Genomic DNA, 21602 nt, shown 5'->3' on the forward strand with positions numbered 1-21602 from the left:
TTTCCATTATATGTGACCCCCAAGAATCATTTCACTATTTTTACTGCTGAATAACTGCATCTCCTTTTTACTCTTGCTTTTCCTTCTTTGTGTATTTTGCTTCCCGCTGTCTATTCACGATCTGAGCAGAATGCTGCCATGTGGTTTTAAGCTATGATTTTTCTGTTCCTTGTTCTTATATATTCTTCTAGAGCTGAGAGACTATATTAAATCATTTGCATTTAGAAACTAGAGCTTGCCTTTGACTGTGAATGCATAACATAAACCTGGCACTCCTGACAATAATTGCTTTCATTTTTGCTGTGACCAAAGAAAATTTTTGCACTTACTGTGAACCTCATGGGTGTTAAGGAAACTCTTTCGTGCTCCTTTTTCAAATGTCTTCTGTTACAAGTAGAAATAGTTGATCAGTCGGCAAAATATTATTCTAAGATTTATTGCAATATACAAAAAGAAGAAAACATTTCAAAAATAAAAACGAGCACTTGACTTGCAGAGAAACAGATGGGCATGAATTACACAACTAGCTAGAATGAAAAATAGACCCAAAGTGAATTAAATGCTGTTGGGATGAAAATTAAGCTTTTTTTTTTCTGCTGAAGTGAGAAAACAGTCCTACTTGTAATGGAAAATTATTCACTCTGTACTGTAGTGTAAGACAAAATCTATCACACTGGAAGAAGATATTACTAGACTGTAGAAATACATGGTCTCACCAGTAGAATGGATTGTCTCACTGAAGGGAGAACTACAAATATAATTTAAAATTCAGCACTTCTGGACAAAAAAAGAATGCTTTCAGTACTTACATATTTAAAACTTCTGCTGAACATGTAGAACAAATAAAACAAATGCTTTTTAAATGTGCTAATGTTGCAAATCTTCTTTTTTAATTGTAAACTTGCTATGAGATTTCATCACATTTTTGTCTCAGTAGATCTTGCTGTTATCATTAATTACAGTTGTGTTTCCACAAGCATTGAATGCTCCTATAGAATCTATCACTTCATCTTCAGCTTTCAAAAGGCAAGTGCTGTAATAAAGCTGAAATTGCTAAATATCAGTTAATTCCCACAGTAATTAAGTGTTATTTATATCACCGTAACCCAGAGAGATCTCAGCTGAGACTGAGGGCCTTTGTGCTAGATATTATCTAAGAGTAAGTTTAATATTCTTAACCACATTAACCTAGCTCAGCTGAGAATGGCCACTTTACAAAGTATCAGTTGTGCTGCAATGATCAGACTTTTGCGAGAGGAGTTTATAGAGGATGATCTAATTGTTCTGTGTGCTTGGGGCAGCTGAGCTGCTCCAATTTCCCAGTGAACTGCAGGAAAACATCTTTATTCTTTCTAGGCACCCAGTATAGTGCTGACCATGAAGGTGTGGGAAAAGCACTAGCGGGCTAACCATAGGACAGGACCATTTGCATGCCACAGCATGATCATGTAAGCCTCTGACAAACTGTTAGCTGTATTTTTCTACCCATTGGTAAGCACGCCTGATTTTTAGAAACCTATGGTACTGATGTTTGGGCTGTCATATGCTGATGTTACTTGACTTGGGGATGACACAGGTTATTACTGACATTAATTTTATAGAAGAGCCAAAATTAGCAAGTCTTTGTCCAAAGGGATTATAGTCTAAATAAAGAAACAATAGACAGATGTACTAGGAGAAATGAAGTATCTTCTTTATTTACTAGGTGAGGAACATGAACATTAAGAATTAAAATCTCCCCCTGTGCAGGTCAGTGGGAATTTTGCCAGTGACAGCAACTGGATTAGGCCTTTACCCACAAGGATGATACTGCAGTGGTACAGGCAGTATATAGCAGAGCCAGGAACGGAATGTAGGATTTCTGAGTTCTGGACCAGAAAATGGACTGTAGCAACACTTGTCTTGATTGGAGTTTGGTAGGCATGTAACCTCTGTACTGTACTGTACACCACCAATATAATTACATTTATACAGCAGTGTGGTCAACTACAAGCATTTCCATCCCAATACCGACATCTGGAACTTGGACCACACCGGAAAGTGCCTTAGGAAATGTGTGTATGCTTCAGGAGGACTGGTCTACCATTTTAATCATCACTCCAGCAAGCTCATCAGGGCACTGGTTGCAATGTATTTTTTACCATCTGGTTCTAATCAATCTTTGTGTGGCACCATGCCTACCATACACAGGTTCCCTGCAGTAAAATGACATGTTACTGCACAGTGGCTACTCATTATTTCAGTCTCTGTGTCCTCACAATGTCATGCAGTGCCTGGGAGGGTCTCATAAATGTATGTGCTACAGTGAGGACCATGGTGTAAGAGAAATGTTCGTAATGGACTTCACTTCATTACAGCTGGCTGTAGTGGTTTTAGACATGTTCCCCACATTTTAACAACATCTGAGCATTACAGAGGACATTTCTTAGCAGAAGAATAACCACCACCCTGCAGCACACAGTTAAGGTTGTGGAATGAAGAGCAGCAGGATGCAGTACTGATCGAGGCAGGGATGATGCTAGTGGAGTTACACAATTCACTTTTCCTGTGAAGACTTTTTGTTTCAACAGGGGACCATGTTACTAATGCAAAAAGTTTAAGGAAAAGAAGTTCCCTTACAAAGATGCGCAGTATGCACTGTGTTTGTCCAGGAATGCTACAAGCTAAGCATGACAGAGGTTAAAATTTCATCTCGGAGTCCCTTAATTAAGATTCTGATAAAACCATCACCCACACTGAAATATGCAAAAACTCATCTTGCTCGAATGTCAAATACTGTGGACTGAGAAATTAAAGAGAAAATCTCAAAACTATGGATTACTGACCTACACCTTAGACAAAAGACTAAATGTAATGCATGCTTTGTGAGAAGAGGTATGCATAAACAGGAAAACCAGCTAATCTGCAGAGAGCAATCCTTTTTGCCAGTGGAATTGTATTTCTAATGAATCTCTGAATGGTGAATCTCGCAAATATTTGAAACTTTCAGCATAGTGATTTCAAACTTTCATTTCCACAGAGGCTGTTTATGACCCTTTGTACACAACATTTAAAATGTGTACAAAAACTATGGTCTGAATATTCCCAGTCAAAATTTTTATCCCACAAGATGAAAGATCCCCTCCAAGATCACAGCACTTAAAAGTCTGTTGTAAGGGACCCACTCTGGCCTCAGATGTTACAGTGTAAAATGGCTGCTGAAATAACTGGCATTACAATAGTATAAAACAGAGGTAAGCGAAATCACATGTAAAGCAATACTAGAGGTTTTCTTCATGCAAGTGAATTTCAGATGCAGTAAATGCTCACAGATTTTCCTCTCTCTCCAGAAAAAAATTATTTTAATAGGATAAATTAACCGAGCACTGATTACACACAGGGCTTGCAGGTCCACGCACAAAGCTGTTTATTGTATTCAGACAGGGGCAGGACATTTTGGTACATCGAACACGTTTGCTTTATTCCCCCCAGTGCTCTTTTCTCTGGAGCAATCTCCCCCCTGGTCTCGCTGCCCTCTGTGCATCTCTCAGCTGCGAGATGCTTCTTCCAAAGTCTGCTCTGGACCTGCGGAGCACCCCGAGGTGGTGGCTCTCACATCTGTCACCATCTGGTGCCTCTCTTGCCCCACTGTGGTCACTCTGATTGTAGTGCACATCGCATAAGCTTGTAGCTGACAATTCACGTGGATGTGGGCGTTCTGGGCAAAAAATATCCTGTCTCCAATCATGTTTGTCTTAACCTTTTAGGATCCTTTGCTTTGCCAAGATAGTTTCGCAGTGAGGATCAGGTTTAATCCTGGGTAAGTACATAGAAAAGATTTTACAAAATCGGTTCTTGCTTACGCCCCTACAGAGGAGATAATTTCACAGTAATTATGCCTGTGTCTGAGATTAGTACCAGACCCTGAGTGCCATTAAGACATCACTATGGGATACGTTTTCTATTTTGTTCTCAGCAAAGTAGTCACCTGCAAGGGGAATATTACCCTTCATCTGCTGGCTTACTTTTCCAGTAAGGACAGAACCTTGCGCAGAAGAAGAAGCCTCTTGTTTCAATATTTTAAAATATCTCCTATAGTTACAATAATAATTTACAAAGACTGCAGAAATCTTTAATTTGTACTCCAAATGTGGTGTTGTCCTCAGATGTAAATCAAGACTTCTGGAGTAAGTATCAAATACCAGGAACAACCACCCTTGTCCTGGAGTATTTAGGTCATTTGCATTACATGATTCTGATGCTGTTACTACATTGGGTAGCACTTGATTCTGCAAAAAATCCCCCTTTGATTTATACAGGGCTTCTTGCAGAATAAAGTGCCTAGAAATATATGGTTGTCTGAATACATTTTTTAAGATTATGAAAGCAGTTTGCAGATGTCAAACACCATGTAAATATTGCGACAAAAAATATGAATCCTCAAAAAGATTTTGTACGTAGAGGCAGGCAGTGACAGTTCATGGTGGAAGCAGTAAAATCCTTCCCATTTAGAAAGTAGAGCCATTGGGAACATCTGAGCAGAGAATCTGTGCAGTCACTGAAACACAGCCCGTCTGGTCTATCATTTGAAATAAATACACTGTTCTGTAATCTTGTGAAAATGAAACTCCAGGGAAACTAAGTGCACAGCACACACTTCACAGGCTTCCTAAGCATTTTCACGTTATACAACAAAGCCACTTTGGTTCCTCTGGGTTCTTGACTTACTGCAACCTTTCTCTGGGCCATCCAGATGCATCTGAAGTATTGTAGAAAAAGCAGAACTCAGGCAGAGATCATCTCCAGCTGAAGGAACTGAGGAGGAGGGAAAGTGGTGTTACGGAGGTGCCTCTCAGAGTCTAGTCTATTAACGAGGGCCTGAGTTCCAGCAGAATCTGAATGGGAAAGATAGCTATATATCAGCTGAGAAAATGACATTTCCATCCTTATTGCTTCCCAATGTTAAATCTCATGTAGCCAGGTTAATTTAAATAAATCTGCTACCAGCAGTTCAGTAACTCTTGTAGAAAATGTAGTTAAATTTGCTGTTCGTGCTATATATGCATGCGCAAACTCATTTCCCACATTTTATGTGTTCGGTTCATTGATATACTTCGCTTTTTCATTACATAATTAGGTCACAAAATATTCCAAACATGTCAGTTTGTAAATGTAAATGCAAAGAAAAAGTACATGCCTATTACATTTCCAGTTCATATAGAAAGTTAAATTTCAAAGCACTAACCAGAGAAAAACCCTTAACACCCACTGAAAGCTACAGGAGTTGTGCAAATGCATGAAGGCTAAATTTAAAAAGGAAAAAGCTTTCCCTTCCCCAGTGCTCGCCATTCTCATTCTGGCTTCACATCCCCTATGAATGTCAAGCTTTCAGGAGGCTGAGCTATGGCAACTTCAGGGCAGACTTTGCCACCCACAGTTCACGTGGGAGAGCACCAAGAAGCTTCATGGGTGAAGCCCTTGAGAATGCAAATGGTGCCATACTTGGTGGGCATCCTCAGAGAGCTGCCGAAGAGGCCAGCGCTCTTTGAAAGCTGGACCTGCTGTCTGCCACCAGCACCAGCACAGAAGTGGCTCTGGTCAGTGTTCACTAGTAACATTTTCAAGGGAAAGAAACTCGAGATTCCTGTCCTGCTTTCTCATATTCAGGGAGGTAAAAAAAAAAACAAAAACAAACCAAAAAATCCCACCAGCAAATGTAAGAAACAGAAACAACAGCAGTTCTTTAAATCAGACTACCATGTATGTTAATTAGGAATTTTGTTCAGTAATGGCACGAAGTACATACATTCTGACTTATTTTCTCTTCTGAGCACAGAGCAGACAACCCCAAATATATTCTCTGCTGACAATTACGAATGCATAAGAAAGCTTCTGCCATACCCTTTTCTGTCTTCTAGAACCTAGTGCAGAAATACGGAATTAATCAAAAAACACAAAGTACAATAAGATCCCATCCTCTCCCATTTGTCCTCAGCAGTCAGCACTGCGGCACGAAGGCAGACAAACCCCAAACTGGTCCCCAGACTGTAGGGTGTTACAGCAACATTTCTCAGGTGTGCCTGCGCAAATCAAGAGTTACACAAGGAAGACCCCTGACTTATGGGTGTCGAAGTCCTGAGCAAGCGTAGGAGTTACAGTCCTCTAAAGAAGTTTCAGAACAATTTCTATGAGAACAAGTGTTCATAGGGTTTGGGACCCCTTCCTTGCTGCCAGTACCCAGGAGAGCTCGTGGTCTGCGTTCTGTGGCAGGGCAGGAGCACCTGCATCGTCCACATACACCCAGCCCAGGGCAGCTGCATCCCTGCCTGTGCAGATTCACCAGTTGCCTTTTCTTGGCACTGATTTGTGGTAAATGTTGTTCATATTCTATTCAGGATCTTATAACATGTCCATCACATTGCTTTCTGTAAGCCCATTACAGCAAAGCTTATTTTACACTCAGTGTCAGATGCTGGGTTTTTTGCACATGTTATGGAAATGTATTTTTTGGTTGCTCAGTGTGTGTGTGAATGATCCCATGTGCAATAAAAGGTTCCCGTTGCATGCTCTACTTGTAACCACATTAAAGAGCCACATGTGTCTGCAGCAGTCAGGATGTGTGTTGTGGTTGTTCTCTCTTCTGAGGTTTTTGTGGTTTGGGTTTCAGTGAATTTCTCAAGGTTTTGCTCTGAGGTTTGGTTTTTCTTTGTTGCCCATTTTGCATATCAAGGAATTTTTAATTATTGAAACCGTTTGTCCATACAGTCTTTCTGTGGAATAAAATTGTATTGCATTGACCCAAAATTTCCTTGCTGAGTGCAAGAAAATGGATGAGATGGTTTCTTGAGACCCTTGCAGCATTTCATGCCTGTAGCTCTGTGTTTTTACTGCTGTTGGGGTGTGGGAGCCATACGGGAGGTGTTGATCTGTGCTGAATGCTCGCCTGTGAATTATAGTTTGTATTTTGCCATCTGGCTGCCTGAATAATTAGTCCATCGTTTTATCAAATGAATGGCACATGTCTTCCCTTCCTCAATACATATGCAAAACTATATATTTTGGAAAGGATTGTTTTCAACTTCAAAAAATAGCCAGAAAGCAGTGTCTTTCTGCAGTCACGTGTATGTCCTCAGACAAACCTCACCCACGTTTGGACCTAGATTAGCCCCTGCATCATACTGTGGTATTATGCACTCCAAGTGTTGGATTACTGATTATGTGATGTTTTGAATTTGCTACGTACATACATAATCTGAGGTCTGGATGATATATTATTGTACTATATAGCTGCATTATGTAGCTATATTTTCCTGCATTCAATAAATAAAAGAAATACTGAGTTTGACACCGTGTTTGTTCTGCTATATCCTCATCACTGCTCCAAGTATAGTTCCGTGAGATCCATTCCAGATGGGATTCTATGGGTGGGGGCCCTCAGGAGAAGCAGGCTGAGCAGCAGGATAGCCTAAAGAGGACAAGGGGAGAATGAAGTACCCAACCTCAGCTCCTGTGGTACTACTGCTAGAGAAATCCACGGTTTATTATAGCATGTGAAAGCAGGAAATAATGAATTCAATGAAAATCTATCCTCAACCCCTGCGAAAAAAATACATTTTCTGAAATCTTTTTCTTCTCATTTATCAGGAAGCCCTTGGAAAAGGTTGTCCAGAAGGAGATGGAAGGCATTTTCTCACTCTGTGGCTTGCCTCTCCATTTTGGGATGTTGGCTATCCAAGTCAGTGCTTAAGAGCTATAATTCATGAGTCACTAGCTATTTATTAAACACACAGGGAAAATCTCTTTTATTGATACATATTTGGAGAAAGATATTTTTGATTTATAAAATTGAAGAAGCTGTCTATTTTTTGAGAAGTTAAAAGTTTATTTTTAAAAATTTTTCAAGAATGTAGCACATTCCAAATTAAAGGTGTGTGTTAGCTTGTGAATTATGGCAAATTATTTTTTCCTAACTAGAAAGAATTTTTGCCACAAAACATGTTCATTCATGCAACTTTCAACAGGTTGCCAGCTGCCAAACTGCCTGAAAAGACAACCTAAGGGACCACTTCTGCTCAGTCATTGTGATTTTGGTAGTGTGAAAATCATCTGCTAGAAATTGGTTTGAGGCAACAGTATCTGCTCTCAAAACGAAGTGAACAAAAATGTACCATAAAGTCAACACTTCTCACACATCTCATGCACTGAAGGAGACTTTTAGCTATAGCCAATCTAAGCTGTATTCAGGTTGACAGTATAAATATGTATAAAGAAAATTACCGTTTTCTTGAACTATCTAGTGGAAATGAACATGTATTAATTTTCTAGCAAATCTGACTGTACATCCCCTTTCCTTTGGAATACCTTTGCTTTTCTACTGCCATTCGCATTACCATATTTTGAAATCTAAAATATTATTTATACAGGAGGACTTAATTTTTTTTTTTAATTATCATGATCACGTGGATTAGGGTAAACCCTTCACTTTGTAATATGTACATACTAAAGTAGTAATAGTTCTTCTTTTTGTCATTGATGTCACTGACAGCAAATGATGGCCAGAAAGGGGAATGATCTTTCTGAAGGGATTTCCTTCTACACAGTGCGAAACAGGGGTTTATGAAAATAACAGAACCCTTTGCCTTGAGTAAGCACTGCAAGATCAGTCTTTGGCTCATTTCAGGTTGATGTCTATTACATTGATTAAACTGCATCTCCATTTCTTCATTCTGCCCTGGCCTATTGTATCCACTGTTATCTCCCATTAACTGTGCAGATGGTAAGGTTTTGGGATAGGGCATGCTTTTTGTTATAGATGTGTACAGAGCATGCCAAGTAGGGGCCCTCATCTCCAGTTGGAATTGTAGGCACTACTGCAACACAAACAATATTCTTTGAAACATATTCATTCCAATAAAAATAATGGATATTTTCTTCCCAAGTTAGAGGAAATAAAAACAAATTGGTTTTTTTTCTGCCCACAAATGCACACACACAGATACACACACATACACAAATACATTAGTCTAGATGAGGGTAATATCTTCATCTTCCATAGGTTCTGTATTTGATTAATCCATGCAATCAGATAGGAAAGGATAACCTTAATAAACCATAAAAGCAAAGTAAATACATCAGAAAAAAGTGTTCAGGATGCTACAGAAATAAAATAAAACTCTCATGTCCCCAAATACATATAGATCACATTTGCTATGATCCCCACTACCACCACCACAATTTTATCTCTTTCTGCTGATGTAAAATGCCTCTCATGACAGAATTTAAATGTGGTGCCTAGAACGTGAATGGAGACTTCCTAGAAAGCCAGTCAAGTACCAATCCTACTCATACATCTTCTTGTGTCCTGGTCTTCTGAGTAATAACAGGTCAAAACGATGACTCTTAATATGTGATATGGAGACAGAAAGGCACGGACCTTTACTGGAAAGCTTTTACAGAGCACTGTGCACGCTGCTGTGAAGCCTTTGCTCCCAGTTCCTTTGCCTGCACCTCTGCTCTCCGACTCCATTTCCCAGATGAGCAGCTACCAGCAGGTTCTGGGCACAGGTTACTTCTTTTGCTGACTTCAGGTTTGAAATGTCTCTTTAGATCAGTATTTAGTTCTGCAGAGATAAAAGCTCCTCTTTTTTCCAGAGCGAGAAGTTATACTTGCAGAAAACTGTTTTGAAAACTATGGCTTTCAATACCCAATGCAGCCTTGGACAGACATGAATCTTCGGGTCCAAGCCTCCAAGCAGTTTTGAAAGGAAATCGGATCACAGCTTGCTTACGACATACATCGTATTACATTAATCCTGTGCTTCAGGGCATTCACTGGCTGCCTTTGGGCCAAGAAGGATTATTTTTTTTCCTTTTCTCTCTTGATGTATAAATTGGCTCCTAATTTTTTCGGTTTGACTTTTGTTCTGTTCCTCTAATGACCAGCCAACTGGAAATAGTCCACGTGTCTAGACAGGATGCAAAAGCACAGTGCTGCACTGCTGCTGGTGCCACTTAAAGTAAGCTTATAGTTAAACTGGTAGCCAGATTTAGGATCAAGAAGAATTTTTCCCCTAATCCGAGTGGAATGGTTAGGGGGTTTTTTGCTTGTTTTGTTGCGTTCCTCTATATTGAAGGGCACAGTCTTTGTCCTGGATCCCCTGTGAATATGCAAAAAAAAAAAATATCCTGCTATACTGGAACCTACAATATTAGCAATATCTTTGATTTACCCTACTTCCTTTCTGTAGGTCATTATAGAACTTTTATTATTATTGTAGATGATGTTTGTTCCCATTAAAAACTTGGGCAGTATTATAGCAGGAAACAGATGGGGTTTTTTAGCCCATTCAGGACTCTGTGGCTGCCTGCTAGTACTGGGAAATAGATTTGTTGACCTAGGTTGCCATTTCAGACTGATGTTCCTGTAGAACTGAATCCCACTTGCAGCACCATCATCGCAATTCACCTTAGATCCATTTATTGCAAAAGTGTGCAGCAGAGCAGAATTCAGGCTCTCCATACATAGATGCAAAACGGCAATCAGTTTTTCAAGGCATGAGAATGTAACTCCAATAGCCAAGCTGATCACCTTTCTATCAGCGTATTACATTGAGTGACCAAAGGACATTTCTTTAAAGGAATGATCAAGAGCACTATGTCAGCCAGGACATCCAAACAGTTCAGAAAGAAATGTTTGAAGGCATGTTCAGGTTTGTTGAGACCTTACATTTGATCCATGCAATTCTTCTAAAGGGTGTTTTCTGAATTGTATAAGATGCATCCAGCAAATAGAATGGACTTTCATAATTTGCTAAGGAAAAAAAAACCCAGTATGTGAAATGTGAGATCCTTGTCCTGTTCAAAATAAGCTTATCTGGGTGGTAATCCTCTTGTGCATACAATTACAGCTCTGTGCTGTGTTTTTTCAGCTTAAGGAAGATTTCCCCCTTGGAAATTCAGTACAACGGAAATGGCAACGTAGCTGCTCAAAAGATGTTTAGTGCGTGTGGATTTTTGACATGAGAATGCCCCGATTTTGAATACATAAGGTAACAGCTAGAATCAGTCTGAAAATAAGACCCTTCTGTTATATTTTTGCTTCATAAACATGTCTATTTTTCATTCACAATCTTATTCTGAATTTCTGTCAAGTCTGGAAATATTTCAAGTAAATTCAGCTAAACAAAGAAATAACCTTTATTTCAGATAAACAGAGATTTCTGCTAATATCAATCCTGTTCAGTCTCTGGCTGGGACACCACTCATTGTGTCCACTTTCTGCAGCTAATGTCCATATAGACTCCTGACAATTGGATAAAGGTGTACTTTAAAAAGTCTTTTGACAGAGCATTAGAATAATTAAGATCAGGTACTTCAAAATACGTGTTTCTTGTTATGTCACTGGAGTTGCAGATGATCTCAAACATAAATCAGCACATTAAGTAGACAGACATGTTTAGTAAAAGCTAGAAGTCCATGGCACTTTTGAACTTCATCAAGGTATGAATTTTGTACCATCCAGATTTTAACTGCTTTTATTCTCATTTTTTATGAATGCTGTAAAGATATGAGGCTTCTTTTGATTTCGTAAAGAAAGGTGTGGATCTCTTATTGTGAAAAAAATGGAAAATCATGCATACTACCAACAGCACTACCTTAATTTTTCTTCAGCCACAATATGGGATATAAAAGCAGTCTCACTTAGTCACTTAATACTACAGTACAGAAAGGCATGTTAGAACAGGGATCTGAACCTTTGATGCTAATGCCCAGCTTGACATCAACAGAAGTGGTTGAGGGTAACAGCAATGAGCCATATGCTTTTAGAAATATGCTTTAGATTAGAAACCCCAAAAGATTTCCCTTGGAGCCTGTCATCTATGGCAAGAATCTGCAGGCTGGCTTGGCAGGGAATGGGAACTTCTACCCCTTTCTCATGAGGTCAGCGCAGTGTGAGACCTGAAGACGTTTTTTCCTTCTTTAGGTTCTGTGACATTCCCACCCCTAGCTTTGCTATGGCAGAAGTCTGCCTTTCAGAATACTATTTGCCCCGACTTGTCATCTCTCAGTAAACCATCACTATCTGCAACGCATCTCCTTCTCAGTTCCTGAGTTTTTGAAATGGATGGCAAGCCTGGCACTGCCTCTTCTGCAGCGTGTAGCAGAGTTTGTGGTGCATCATGCTGTGCTAATACAGGGCTATAAATCTGCATTTGCCCAGTAAATCCATGCCTGGCTGATGGTAGATATTATCCACAATATTTTAGGATGCCTATTGTCATGAGTAGTTTCTGGCCTCGTAATGGCTGCTAGGAATAATATTTATGGAAATATGTCATTAGCCCTAAAAGTGTTTATCAGAAGTGATTAATAGGAATAATTGCCTGTTAGGTAAACAAGAAGTTACAGAGGCTTATGAACTGATTTCTAATGATTCACAGCTCCTGCACATTCAGACACAAAGCCACAGATCAGACTAATTTGGTGATAATGACAACCTTTACAAGTTTTGTGATGTTTTCATTTAATTTAAACAAACAAACAAACAAGAAGCAGTAGGTGCATCCCTCCTGACTTCCCTGCTCCTCCGTGAACCAGGTCACAGAGCTCCAGAAGCAGCACAGCGAGACCGAGCACCAAATTATCACTGTCCGTGACCCGCTTCAGACTGCAAACAAAAGTATCGCTTTTAGCGCATACACCCTCGGGATGACCTGCTTTGCTCCCAGGCCAGGATCATTCCCAAACTGGAGACCCATAAGCCTAGGTAGCCCAGATACAAACTCAGGCTTGATGCCCCCCCCGCCACCGTTGCTGAATCCTTTCACAGCTCCTCTTCAAAACTTGGCTGCGTCAAACTGCTCCCTGCTTGGGGACCAGCCTAGTGACCTTCCTATCAGAGTTCAGCCTTCCAGTGTTTCAAATCGCAGGTGACTAGCCCTGGCCTTCCCCTGTAAGCATTGTCCAGCTCATAGCTAATCTGTATTTAGTACCAGAGGGCATCCAGAGTTCACATATATAAAAGACTTAGTTTCTTCACCTTAAAAAATCACTTAATATCCAGAATTGTGAACAAGGATGAACAAGGATCAATATAATGTCCCACTTTTTATTGTCTTTGCCTTTGTTTAAACTTAAAACACCTGAAATTGGATCCTCAGGTTACAACATTTTAGTTCCATAAAATTCTGAAATCTAGCTAAAGGAAATTAAAAATGTCATCTGAAATTCTTTATTTCTCTCCGCACTCTCTAAGCTGTCATTTCAAAACTGCTTAGGGCAAATCCCTTAGGAAAAGCAGACTGGCAAATGACCAGGGTTTCTTTTTATTCTGATAAAAGTCAAGTTTGAAAAAAGTGTTTCATTCTACTTTGTTAAGAGCAGGAGCTAGACATTAGGGTGCGTATTCATCAGGAACATATATTTGCCTTGATTGCTGCCCAGCCACTTTAAAGAACATCTATTCTAATCCCTGTGATGCAACACTTGGGTTTTCCTGACACTCTGTATTTATGATGAGCACGTTATTCATCACATAAAGCAGGGAAAACAAAGAGTCAGATTCTGATTTCCCTTGCAGTGACATAAATCCACAAAGGCTAATGGAATTATTGTAGATTTATGCTCTGGTGAGTGCAGGATTTGGCCCAGCAGCTCTATAAATTCTCTAGTTTTGAGCATAGCAGGACAGCTATACACACCATGTAAGTCCTGAACCATCTGGTTTCTCTGAGAGCACAGGAGCTTTTTAGGGAGTTCTTTCTGGCTCTAATTGAATATGGTTAGTTATTTCTTTCCCCATTCCTACCATTGACTACAATGATCCCTTTCTTACAAATTTTAATTACTTCATGAGCTGTACAGCACTTGACTGGATGTTACTTCATTAAATTGAAGAGGCTATATAAAAGGTTGAACTGATTGCAGCTCATGTGAAGAGAAGGAAGCAAAGCCACAAGATCTTCATTCAGCAGAATGGGAGAAAGATTTGTGGCAGCCAGGGACTGCTAGCAAAGGAAGGTCTTTGGAAGTAAAGGTGGAACACAAGCTGAGATTGAAATTCTTGATTGTAAACTATCAGGGGAGGGATAGAGTATAGCAATAACGATTGCTGGTAATAGGCACTTCCTTTTGGAAAAGCATAGCTGTATAGATCATATACAACCTAAATTACAAATGATATTCCCTTTCGTGCAGACATATAACAAGACTGCACAACTGGCAGGATTAAGAGAAAGAAAAAAAAAGAGGATTTTTTACACCAGATGTTTTTTCAGAGGCACTTCAAGAGCAAATGACTTTCCAGAGGTTCTTTGGGAAAGCAAAGAGTCTTTCTTCCAAGTAGTTTACTAGTCTTAGAAAGTTTTTTGTCGGCTTGAGGAAGTGCTAAGGTTTAAAGGGCACTGAGCAATATTTCAGAAATAGTTGGCAGTTAGAACTGTAGCAGAGCTCGTGATGTGTGTCGTTCTTTCATGGTTACAGTAATGCAGGGGAGGCTGAAGGGATCGACAAGTTCTGGAAAGTCAATAGAGTGCCATAGCGAGTTAGCCAATGTTCAGTCAACCAAACTCTTTGATTAGCTCAGCCTGCCAATATTCTTTTTCCGGGATAAATTATTTGATGGCTCTGAACAGCATTGACCTTACTTTACCTTTAGGATAGCTTTACCCTTCCATTGTTTATCTTCTAAAAAAGAAATGCTTTTTTCAGAAAGGAGACTTGCTTTTTAGAATAATAGCCATGGAGTATCTGGCACAAACTTTCTCAGGACATTTAGGAAGGTACATGAGGTTTTACAAGAGACCAATTTGGGTGACAAAACTAACACACGAAACACATCATCCTTTGTTAAGTAAAATCCTTTGTGTCAAAGGCAGTATTCATGTGTTCACTGTGATATATGTAATATATGAAACAAACCCTTAGCTTTCTAGCATGAACATTTCACACAGCATGAAGCAAATAAACTATATGTTGATCTTAGCTACCCTTGTGAAACATTACAGACTTTAAAAGTATGATATAAAAATAGAAGCATTGATTAGCGCAGTCTTTGGCATATCTTGTACAATGGTTTATGAAACTAGTAGTTTTCCTTTATGTAGCAACTTCATCAGTCTTTCATAGCATCCATACAATAGTTGAGTTATTTAGCCTCATTTGGGGGGGGGGGAGAGAGAGAGAATGGCAAAACCAAGCTAAAGCATTCATAAGAATCCACCTGATTGAGGAGAGGGTCGCATAAAACAGAGCTCGGAGCTTCTGTTTCTTCCCTTAATCTTTTGTCACTACAATGTTATTCTAAATCTCACAAATACAAATCTTTATTTTGAAAGCATACTTCAGTGCACTCCAGCAGTGCTACCTGTCCCAGCCAGTGCCGGACCTTCCTTTCAGGTCAGCGATACAGGTTGAGAGCCCAGATGTTGAGACATCTGGAAGTCAGCAGCCTGAGCGTGAGCTCCCTCGCTTCCTCCCTGCTGTGTGTCCTTCCAATACCCCCCATCAGTCCGCAGGACCGATATAATCCAACTGTCTTTGGCTTTGTCCCCTCATTTTCCTTTGCAACAGAACTGTGTTGGTAGCAAGTCACTGCTGATTTGTGTATTTTCTTAACTGGATGTGCATTAGAGAGTTTGAAAGAAGTCTACTGTTCCAGTATATTGAATTAGGCCAGAGTATATGAATGTTTTTCACAGTGGTATGCATTGCTAGACTAGAATTATTCAACAGAGATTGCGCTGGATAGTATTAGGAAATATGTTGATTAGATGGCAGTGTAACTTTGTCTCCGAAGTTAAACATACAGCCTTATCTTTTTGAAAATATCATGTGGCAACCAACATACATATATCTGGTTCTCAATTACGTGTGGGCAGATGACACAGTTGCTAATTGAATGCCTTGTGCCTTTTCTCAGTCACCGTCTTTCTCTCCTCCGGAAGAACAATGCCACACCTTCCTCTTTTTGACAAAACTGAAGGGTACACGCTGCCCACACGAAGCCACAGTCTGCCCACTACTGCTTAAAGCTTAATCTCTTGTCTTTGGAGACCTATATGCACATTTTTCAAAAGTAAATACACTACATATGCTGCTATAGCTTAATTTGTACTTCTTCTAAATTATCCATGCCTTTGCTGAATACAGGTTTTCTCCTCTGCTGCTCTTTTACACTGGACAATTGATATGTAACCACCACTCACTTGCGATATACGTTGGTGTCTCAGTGAATGGTAGTGTCCTGGGGAGCAAATGGGCTGGACAGTATCAGCATAAAGAGGGATGCCACAAGGACCCCCTATGCTCCTTCACCTGGGGGCACTTGCCCAGGGCCCCATCTCTGGAAAGCCATAGCACAGATTAGCCATGACATGTGGGAGATTTCAGCCCCTAGTTTCATGGTGGTACATTTTTATCCATTTGTATTTGTGTAAATGTTATAGGTTGAGCAATGTTAAAGAGCAGTCTTTGAAAGCACTCCAAAAAGGTGCTGGCAAATGACGAGCTCTGCTCTTTATTGCTTAGCTGTTTCAAAAATGTCCAGAGCTTCTTGTTTCTCATTTTGGAAATGTATTATTGCTTTATATTTGTTATTTTGGCTCTTCCAAAACACTTTCCTTCTTCATCTTGCTTTTGCTAGGATTTAAAATTTCATAGCTTTGTTTATATATTGTATTTCTGCTGTTGAATGCAAATCTTATTCTGTCCTTCCCAAGATGCTTCCAGATCAGATTTTATGCAAAAGAGTTTTTATCCTCTGATTTACTTTGCAGATATGATGAGCCCAGAAAAGTTAGAAATATTTTGAAAACAGAACAGAAACATTTTCCTTTGCTAGGACCTTTGCTTTGGTAAGATGTGTTGAACTGACTGCAGCTGATCAGGGTATCATCCCTCCCCTCACACTTACAGATGCTCAGCTCTGATCTGTTGACGTAACGTTGCAGACAGTTGCACCCTAACCTGGTTCTGTCAGTATGACTTGGGTTAGGGGAAACACTATATTTAAGCACTTTTTTTTTTTTTAAGCTGCATCATCCAGATAGACTGCATCAGACAGCAAGGGAGCAACTACTTGCATAATCATATCGGTAATGGTTTAATCCAAGCTTCCTACAGAAGGAATCATGCAAGCAACTGGGCTTATTGAGCCAACGTGAGTTGCTCTAGTCCCTGCAATAGGAAATGTGTTGGAGGCAAGGAGAAGATAAAAAAGCTGAGAAAGCTGAAGTGCTCAGCTCTGATCTGGACTAGGTTAGAAATAGTTTTGTTCCACAGGAAAGTAGCAAGAGCACATCTGATCTCATAACGCTAAACCTGCTTTTTGCAGGGTTTTTTTTTTCCAAATTTCAGTATGAATAAATAATCAAATTACCTTCACAGAAACTGATGTAAAGAAATCTGAAGAGGAGTTATGCCATCCCACCCCCCCACTCCCCCAATAATCTTGTATTGTAACAGAATTTAGCGATAGCTTTGAATATGGAACAATTACTCCTGTTTCTTAAGAGGTAGAGCTTGAAATACTGTTATCATCTGCACCAGCACATTTATTCAAATCAAGAAGATTTTGTGTCAGTGTTTTCTATGTAAGACTCTGAAGGGTTTTTGTGACTATGTCAATGTGTTTTCCACCTGGAGAAAGCAGTTTCAAACAACATAAGAACAAACTAATAGAAAGCACATTTTGAAGATCCTAGGATCCTGAAACTTATTGCACTGCTAATTAAATGTTTAGTCTGTGCTCTGTGTTTTTGTTAAATCTCTCTTTATTTAATCTCTCTCTACATAAATCCTCATCATATTAAGTAATTATAAATAGTGCAATTGGCTAGTCTCTAATTAGGAGAGGAAAACACTCAGTGATGCATGAACAACAGGTTAATGTAGAGCAGTCTGTAAATCGCTCTGCCCAGGGCTCTGCAGATTGTATTATACTCCTTAGGCAAAGGCTTTAGAAAGCCTGTGTAACGTAAGGAAATCAAACCAGTCTATCATTACATGCATATTTGTAATTAATAAGAACAAAACAAACATTCACTGAGAAAATCAGTGATGTGCTGTTAAAACACCACATGCCTGAGGTTTAGAAGTTTTTTACAATACTGAATATTTAGTGTGTAAAATGAATGTGCAAAAGAGCTGAAAACAGCAAAGAAACAAAAGAATTCTAACTTTAATATCTCCCATTGTGTTAAGACAAGATAATGTAAGTTACATAATAATTCCTGGGGAATAGCTACTTCATTATCTCACCAACTAATTGAATCTTATCAAGGAAGAAATAATTGCATGTTAAAAGAAACCAGCAAAGGCTGCACATTAATGTTACATCTTAAATGAGTAAAATGCCTCATTTCACTTCTACTCTCTGAAGAGCTAAAATGAGAACCCTAAGGTGTGGCCATAATTTGGGGTGGAAATGAATAAAACCCATTTGCGTTTCGTTACTGGGATCCTGCTCCCAGTAATCCCCGAGATGAGTTCACGTAGGAGTGGATTTTGTGCACCAACCTGGCAGCACTTGAACCAGCTAGTGGGCTGTAGGCTTTGTTCCTTCTTTCAGGATTATGATTTTGGTTTGCTTTTGTTTAATTCTAGGCTGTTTGATAGGTACCATGACCTCCATATGTTTTTTTGCTAAGAATCCTCCCCTTTACAAATAAAGCAATTACATTGGCGCCTCAGTTTCCCTTTCTGTAATAATTTTCTTCATTTTGAGATTTACCGCCAGAGCTGGGTATTGTTACCAAGGACTCAATTCTTGTGCCTGGTGTACAGAGATGGGGCTTGTCCAGCCGGCTGGTGAAGCATCCAGTGAACTGAAAGCAGCTGGGGCAAATTACTTATGACCTTTGAAAAGAATGCTTGTTGGCCCTAATAATTCCTTACTTGGTTTTCCCCTCTGGCAGAGTTGTGATGGTGCTTTGTTTGCTATAACTGTTGATGTTTCCATCATTCATTTACCATGAGATTAATCCTTTTTTTTTTTTTGTCTTGATTTTAATGACGACTGGTGGTGATGAGTTCCACTAGTGTTTGTGGTGTCACTGACCCAGTTTTGAACCCTTCTTCTTCCTGTTTATATCTCTGCTGAGGCAAGCTGAGCAGCATTCCAGCAAAGATTGATTTACACACTATTAGATTACTTTCAGTTGTATTTTCTACTCTGTTCCTTCAATATTCTAACTTTGCTTTTAGGACCTCACATTGGATAGCAATGACTCCACTGACCTGCCTTCCATGGTGCCAAATGCTTTTTTCAGTGCTGATACAATTCATTTAATATTCAGGCACACTGTATGAATAGTTAAGTACCTTTCTTTCAACGTATATTGCATTTCACTTCTTAGCTTTTTCAAAATATTATGGCTCCAAACTGTTTTTTTTCTAATATTACCTAAGTTTAAAACACAGGTTTTGCTATATCATTTTGCTGTCTGAAAAAGGAAATTTGTTAACTGTTTCATCTCATGCCTTTTATCTGATTTCTGATTCAGGATAATACTTTTCCTCTTGCTTCAAACCATATGGCTTATTTAATAGGGATTTCATTAGAGAATATGCGAATCCCCATGCTGATTATAAACAACAGGGTTTTTAGCTGTTACTTCAGAGTCTGCACACAGGGAATTCTACTGTATTAGAAAGGTATAGGTTTTGTATGCACCAGCTTTTCCTCTATAGGGCATTTATAATGCCAGTACTGAAACATATTACAGACATTCAGTATTTCTCAGCTTGAAATATTTTATTCTGTTCACCTGGCACTGAAGCAAAGCTTATCCCCAGATAATCTATTATGCTTTCTTTCAAATGTTTCCTACACCCCAGCCCTCCATATCATTGAAATACCACAGTAGCTGATTCTACTGTAAGTTCAACATTCATTTTAAATTCCTGGCACTACTCCCAGTGGAGCTATGTTAATTTGCAGCAGCTAAAAATATGGCCCAATAGTGCTGTTTTGCTGCATATCCCCTCCTCCCCAAACAAAACAAAGCATTTCAGTGCTTAGAGAACACATTTGTCATATATACAATGCTATTTAACAACACGTTGACAGAGAATGGTATGATATCTAGAATGCTGTGATGAGTGCCTTTAATCTGTTTCAATAACAGCTTACAATGCACTGAAATACCTGTCTGATTTTATATAAAGCATATTAATAACTACTTCCTGAACTAAATTTAATAGTGTTCCATTACTCCTGGCTTTTTTTCTCCTGCTTCAGAGGCAATAGTAGAAAGCGTCAGGTCTACCATCTCAGCATATCCTAATTATCAGTTTTCCAAAGTCAAAACAATGTTATAAACCGGAAAGTTTTGCTCACTGGAAATCACCTTGCCAGGAATGGTTCATCATTGTGGTAGGAGCAAAGCAGTATCCTAGGGTATTACAAAGAAAGGAAACCTGGGTCAGGAAGCAAAGGAAGACCTCAGTTGCCCATTACCTGTCTCTACACAGGTCAGCCCTCAGCTCTGTGAAGACTCACTGTATTGAACAGATGCCGCCTGTGTGGGGGGCCTGCCTAGTCAGAGGATACGTATTTAAGTCCCTTTGAATCTGTAGACAAGTATAAAACTCACAAGTAGAAATGAAAAATATTGATGAGAATCAGGAGGATAATTAAGACAATGAACTTCACGATTATAAGAAATATATATGCTTCTGTTTTTAAAAATAGACAACAAGAAGAAAAATAAATCTAATTATTTGGGGAGTGACCTATTCCCAGTGTGGTCCATTCCTACTCATTAGTTAAAACTTTGTACATTCTTCCCATTGATGACCTTGTGATTTAAACAGATGACTGAGTTCCCTCCTGAACAGGACAGTCTTCTTGAACGGGGACTGAGGAAATGTCATGTCAATATGAAATAAGATCTTTCATGGGCAAGATGAAGCAGTATTTAGCTTAAACGTATTGAATTTTGAAGTAGGGTGACTCTCTGTTAAATATCAGAAGGTGCACTATTAAGGAAAAATAACACAAATACAAAAAACTATACTCTGTGTGCTGACACTTGACTCAAAATCATCCTGAAGTTCACTCTGCCTAGGTCTCGGTGGTGAGCACAGGATATTCCCAAAGCTGAATAAAAAGCAGAAGGCCCGAGTGCCTTTATATAAGAGTTTTGCATCAGAGAACAAAATGAATCATTCATCATACATGGAGAGACAAGCAGAGGTAAACTCAGGTTTTCAGGCTAAGAACTTTAGGCATCTGTGTCATTAGAGGTAGAGGAGGAAAATGCCTCACAGGCTTCTGTGTTGGTGGTAAATCTTCTATATTAAAGGGGAGGAGAAGCTAATTCCTGAATTTCTGGCTGCAAAATCACTGCCTCAGGGACAATATCGTGTCTAAATCCTGCCCTTTGGTCAATCCGTGTAGCACAAAGTATTAGAAAGAGATGTAGGTTTTAGCCTATGTAGTGTATGTGAAGAATAGCCTAAACCACACATTAGTAAAACAGACTGGAGAGGTACTCCAGCAAGCATTCGAATCAGGTTAGATCCTTGCTCACATTTTCTTCCTCATCACCCATCATGCACTTATTTCCTTTGGCTGTTTGGTAAGTCAGTGCACTTTCTCACAGCAGTACTCTGCAGTCTTC

At 39.4% G+C, this 21602-nt stretch overlaps 1 protein-coding gene and 1 long non-coding RNA gene across 2 annotated transcripts in view; both read right to left on the bottom strand.

Annotated features, from left to right (window-relative positions):
- CTTNBP2 (cortactin binding protein 2) overlaps positions 1–21602 on the bottom strand; it is a 140241-nt gene that overhangs the window by 107892 nt on the left and 10747 nt on the right. The gene's annotated exons all lie outside the window — the stretch shown is intronic.
- On the bottom strand, positions 3390–9679 carry LOC128142971 (uncharacterized). The gene is made up of 2 exons (XR_008235581.1): positions 9413–9679; positions 3390–4794 (listed from the first exon to the last, which is right to left on the bottom strand). It is a non-coding gene; the product is annotated as an uncharacterized LOC128142971 (long non-coding RNA).

This window comes from Harpia harpyja, chromosome 6 (assembly GCF_026419915.1).
Source record: "Harpia harpyja isolate bHarHar1 chromosome 6, bHarHar1 primary haplotype, whole genome shotgun sequence".
NCBI classification, from domain to species: Eukaryota; Metazoa; Chordata; class Aves; order Accipitriformes; family Accipitridae; genus Harpia; species Harpia harpyja.